Genomic DNA, 6,495 nt, shown 5'->3' on the forward strand with positions numbered 1-6,495 from the left:
GAAAGAGTGAAAAAATATGAAAAACTCAAGTTATAAACTCTTCTTTCTCCCTTGTTTTTATAGTAGATTTTGAAACCTAAAAGCTTGAACAATTTATAAGAATTAATTTCACCCATTATCAATATTTGATTAGCCACCATAAATCAAGAATTAAGTCTAGAAAAAAACAAGGGCTATTTGAGTGTGAAAACCAAAAGTTCTTTGAAATTAATTTTTCACACTTATAATTTAACTAAATCATATTAATTAATCAGATTTTTAACAATCCTCTACATGAATGAAAATGGTCTCATCGGTTTGAAAACAACTTAAAGATTTGTTCAGAGATACTGACTTAGCATATTATTTACTTGACTAAATAGTGAACGTGATGTTTTGAACTATTCAGTCTTTTGTGTAAATTAAGATAATAATACTCACATAATTCTTTTGGTTTTTGTTGTTTTGTTCATTTTAACCCTGAACAACACTTGGATTCATAAGTGCTATAAAGAATTCAATCTTTATCAAAATTCTCAAAAAACGACTATATTTCTCACTCATATAAGTGGTCTTTCATTAAAAATATTATGTTATACTCCTTTTGGTGTACTGAGATATAAAAATCATTAAGGGTTCACCTCACCTTTTATCACGTTACAATTAACACTAATTTTATCATAGAAATAAATATAAAACTGTAGTTTTTCGATGCTATAAAAATATTACATGACCTAGTTTTTCATTTGAATCTAGATCTTGAGATCTCCAATCAACTAGGTATGATTACAATTTCTAGATCTTGATTACAATTTCTAAAGACTTTAAACACAATACCTCAAATTAATTATATACAAGCTCTCTCAATAAACCTTTAGTTAATGGATCCATAATAAAAAATTATATTTGAAAGTAAGTTTTTAATGGTATTATATATATAATGCGTGTTTAGACCTACCATTATACATACTACTTTATACCCTTTCAATTGCTGAAAGATTGTCGTAATGAACACAAATAGCTGGCACTAGTTTTTATCAATATGGAATATACTCTAAGAAATTTCAAAGTCATTCAACTTCTTTTCCAGCTTTATGAAAAGCAATAAACTTTGATTCAATCATGGATCTTACGATAAATGTTTGTTTAAAGAATTTTTATAGCATAATCGCTTCATCAAGTGTGAAGACATATTCACCAGTAAATTTTGAATTCTTAATATCAGATATTTAATTGGAATCACTATATCCTTTAAGTATAACTAAGTAACCAATATAGTATATAACCCATGGTCTAAGGTGTACCTTTAATATCTGAGTATACTTTGTATTTTTTTCCATTTATCTATGCTTAAATTACTTATAAATCTACTTAGTTTATTAACTGAGTAAGCAATATTAGGTCTTAATTATCAAAGAATTCCCTTATGTTTTTTTTTTTTAACAAATAAACACTTATATCCTTTGGTGTTTTCACAATGCTATTACCTCCTTTAGAAAATTTATTAATAACTTTCTCAACATAATAAGATTGAAACAATACTAATAAAAGCTCAAAAAAAATCTTCTTATACATAAAATATAAAAATAGTTATTATTGTTTTTGTTGCAATTATTACTACTTTTATTAGTCTCATCTTTAATTTTGTAATTAAAGTTGACACTTTTATTGTCTATATATAAATATTATTGGAATTAATTTTGAAGTCTTCATTCAAAGTATTTTTTTAGTTTTTTTAGGTGTCTCGTAGGTTTATGTATGAAAATCAAAAGGTATTTATCTTTTATGTCTCTTGAATTATTCAGACCAATATGAATATGTGTTAAAAGGATTGTATTCTAAGTCCAAGTTTATATATAAACTTCGTATCATTTGAGAGTAAGTAATATAAGAGTTAATTTTCTTTTCCCCTATTTATTTCTAACAAAATATCAAAGCTAGTTTGATCTAGTGGGGGTGTTTTAGAAAGATGAGACAAAAAAAAATAATTAAAGTTGTAAGATTAAAATGTCTAGCAAGAGAATTAGGACATTGCATCAAAAGAGATAAAAGAAGAAGCCTATGAAAGAGGCTAGTTGCAAGTTAACAAGTCTTTACACAAGAAAAAATATGATACAAAGGAGATTACACATAGAAAAAAGAAGAAAGAGAGACCTCTTTATAAAAAAGATTAGAAATGGCTAAGGAGCTGTGACAAGAAGAAAGCATCAACCGGATGAATAATGAGCCAAAATAGAATGGTCACTTGAAGAGCCCAATCTTGAAAAGAGAGATGTTTAGCTAGAGAAAGATGTCAACAACTATAAAAGGAGAAAAATGGCTTAACCGAGGCATGTTTAAGCAAATACAATTGTTAAAAAAAGGAAGATTGAAGAAGTCATTAGCTAGCCATGATAGGGTAGTAACTAAGACAAATTGCAAGTGAGATAGATCCAAAAATCATGGTAGTAAATTGATCCAACAACAGTGAGACAATGACAATAACAAAACAATGAGCTTGTGCCTAGGGAAATGGTAATAAGAACAAAAAGTTTGTCAGACATCTAGAATATATTTTAAAATTTCAAGAATTAAAGGGGAGCGTTGAAATTAATTTTAAAATCTTTATTCAAAATGTCTTTTAATTCTTCTATATCTCTCCTAAGTTTATATATAAATATTAAATAGTATTTATTTTTTAAGTTTCTTGAATTATCTTAAACTAGTATAAAAATATATGCTAAATCAAGTATGCATGGATTTCCTCTCATTTGAGAGAATATAATTTAAGAGTTCCTTTCCTTCTCGCCTATTTATTTCTAACAAATAAATGCGTGTTTCTTTTCTTTTGATTAATTTGTTTCTTGAGAGTATTTTACATCATTTTTTGTTACATTGCTAGCTACTAAAACAAGTTGGCCGGGCTACAAAAGTAGTGAGCTTCGATGAGAGGTTTAACATATTTTACCTCAGTTTTCCTGGCTAGACCAAAAAGGAAAATTAATTATATATAATTTTTTTTTATTTTTTTTTTTAGATTAACGTGGGTGTCCGGGCCAGCTTACGCGCACCACGACTAATCCCACGGGCCCTGAAGTTAACGACCATGTAAGTCTCCAGTGGCCATCATATGAGCAACCAAGGACTCGAACCTGAGATCACAGAGGGAGCAAACCCCTTAGTCCCAAGTGTTTACCACTTGGCCACCACCTAGATGGTTAATTATATATAATTAACTAGGCAAATCATGTGAAGAAAATGCACCAGCATAATGCAGAACAGCTCTTTCGAAAGATAGTACATGATATTTTTGGGGTGTCGGATCAAGTGCTTTTATGTCTTTGGAGTAGATTAGTTTTCATGAAATCTAGGTTGATGTTATCTTATTTGACAGTGTAGATCTCTACAGATTAAAGACTTAATTAGTAGAAGCCAAATAACGTGGGACTTTTCAATTTCATGTCGAAGTAACATCTTTTACTCTGGCCACTTGTGCTTATTAACTGAACTTGGATTCTAGCAGTTTCATCTTGAGCTCTGTTTTCTGCCAATCAGATTTCCCAAAAAAAAACAAATTATGCAGTTTTCTAAGTGGTTAGCTCTTGGTGATTCAGTCAATATACAAGTAAAAGCGAATTTCATCTGGTTTGTTTCCTCTTCTTTTCTTCCTTTTGCATTTAACCAACGTAATTTAATGCTAATGAGGAAAGCAGATCAAGAACGGTACGAAGCAGCACATAAACCAGTGCGCAAGATTCATTTAGCTTATGTGTGAAATTAGAGACGGAACAGTTTGCAGTCATCACTCAGTAAGGTTACCACAACCCATCCTATTTGCCCTTCCAAATTTCTGGAGCCTAAAATTAACTTTCTCATGTATGCAATATGAGAAAGGAATGGTATGTTTCTGCTCAACTTTCACTCCCTTCTTACTTCAGCGATGTGGAGTCTGAAACTAGGGTATTTTACACCACCATACACTTCTTTTGCATTTAATTATCCTTGTTAATAAGATGGTGTTTTAGGTCAGGCAAAAGGTTAACTAATTAATCATCACACGATAGGGATTAATAGAATTCCATTCAAATCTGGTCCCCATTGGCTTTATTTATATGTATAGGTCCATGAGGCAAACTGGCAGCTGTACAAAAAGCAAAGAGCAGCTGATGCAGTCCTCTATGACAAAATGAAGGAAGCTGAGGCACAACAAGCTACTGGAGATGCAGCCTTCTATTCTCTTCAACAAGCTGCTGAAGGAGACCTCTACAAAAGAAGAAGCAAGTTAAAGCAATCCAAATAATGGCAGAAGCACAAGGGTTTTACTTGATCACACTACTCGAGTTACTTGGTGGCAGCTATTCTGCATACAAAAACATATTCCAAGAAATTGCTGCTATAAATGCACAGCCAGTCCATGTTTTGCAGCCAGAGATTAACATTTGGAACAGTGGCGGTGCTGCTGGTGGTGTTGCTGATGGGTTAAAGTAGGTGGTGCTATGAAGGATATTGTTGGTGTCGATATTACGGGGTCTCTGCGCTCAAGACCGTGCAAGAGCAAACTGGGATGTTGCCACCAGCTTGGCTCGACACATTAACTGATGGTACTAGCACCTCTAATAATTTGAGTCTGTGGCTCTTTGTGCCCTCTTTTAGGGGGTCCAGGACCAAAACAATATACTACTCCTATTAAAGCCTCACCAAGCTTGCATTCGGTGCTATTTATAACATTGAATATTAGTATGATTAAAATAAATTACGAGCGACTCAGAAAATTAATCTTAAAAAAAAAATTAATTGGCATGTTGTAGAAAAATTCAAAACCTCCTAGAAACTTTTATCCCACATAGATATTTTTTTATTGTTTATATAATAAAAATGAGTGAAGTGAAAATTTATCAAAAGAAATACAAGTTTTTAGAGAGAAAATTTTATATACAAAGTGAATTTTAAATTTAAACTTATCCAGGTAGCTTGTTCTCGGACTTCCAGATTATCATTTGAATTTATTATAAAATAATTTTTTAGACTATAATATATTATTTTTTGCAAATTTAATTTAGACTTAGTTCTAGTACATGAAAAAATTCAACTCATTGTCTTGTTCATCCCATAAATAAAGTCCAAAATGTTTCATCATTTTTTTTTTCTAGAACTGATTCTTCATTACCTGGATAATCTTTTGTGCTACAACATATTATTTTTAGCAAATTTAATTTGGACTTATGTCTACCCTGTAAAAAAAAATTTCCAATTCATTATCTTGTTCATCATATGAATAAATTCCGAATTGTTTCATTACTTTTTTTTCTAAAGAATCGATTCTTCATAACCTGGATATTTTTTCAGCTTAAAAATGTTAGATATAAAGCTAAAATTATCATGTTTATTTCATTTTTGTGACGGGTAATTAAAATTAATAATAAGAGAAATTAATTCTAGAAATTCTTTATCACTTTTAGTTTTAAAATCCACCATAAAAATATAAAAATAAGGTTGAAAGAAAATTTTTTTGCATTGTTTTTACATATTTTACAACTTTTTTCACCCCTATTTTAGCTTAATATTTCAACCTATTCTCTTATGTTTTAAACTCAATTTTCTTCTTCGTTTTCCTTTCAAACTAATGTTGGTGTATATGTCGATTAGTTAATTATGATGGTATTGACTTTGTTTATATAAATATATTTAATTTATTAATAAAGATTTATTTATTTTTAATATTTATCAAAATTTTGATTAATAAATTTAGAATAAAGATAAAGTTATTGAGACAAAAAAAAAATTTATAAAAAAATTATAAATTTTTTATAATTATATGATTCATATTGCATCAAAATATTGTTTCTAAAATATTTCTAATCAATACTCTATTAAAACTGAATATTAATCAGAGTTGTTCAAACTTATATATATTATATTCTTTTTTTTATGAAATAAAGTAGTTTTTCTTATAAACTAAAGTATAAGGAATACCTAAAGTTAATATATGATTGTTTGTTAGATAACATATATATTAAATTTACCTGTATAAGAATTCTATATGGATATATCACCTTTTTTTTATAGAAAAACACACGTAATAGTTGTATAAGTGATTCCTAGACTTGAAATCACTGAGTTATCTTATATAGAGAGTGTTATGTTTTAATCTTGCTATACGTTGTCCTGATTAAGAGTAAGAAATAAGCAAATATTGGGTTTAACATAAATTATATAAAGATATTTAAATAATTTAAAAAAATTCTTAAATAATGTTGATTGTAAATTCATATGAAAGTGATTTTCACATTGGTAAACAAAAATACATCTTGAGCCCAAAAATATGCATAAAGTTAGCTGATGAGATTTTCAAAGTATAAAAATTTATGGAAAATATATTTTGACCAAACTTATGATTCACGCATTGATATGGAAAAAAACTTATCCTAAAGTCTCAAAGATGTCTAAAGTTAGCTTGTAAATTATTAAAAGCATAAAAGTTAAAAACAAAAAATTATTCTCACAAAACTTATAATTTCCATACCAATATACAAAAAT

The sequence above is a fragment of the Populus euphratica genome, unplaced genomic scaffold, assembly GCF_000495115.2.
Source record: "Populus euphratica unplaced genomic scaffold, PopEup_1.0 scaffold2600.1, whole genome shotgun sequence".
NCBI lineage: Eukaryota > Viridiplantae > Streptophyta > Magnoliopsida > Malpighiales > Salicaceae > Populus > Populus euphratica.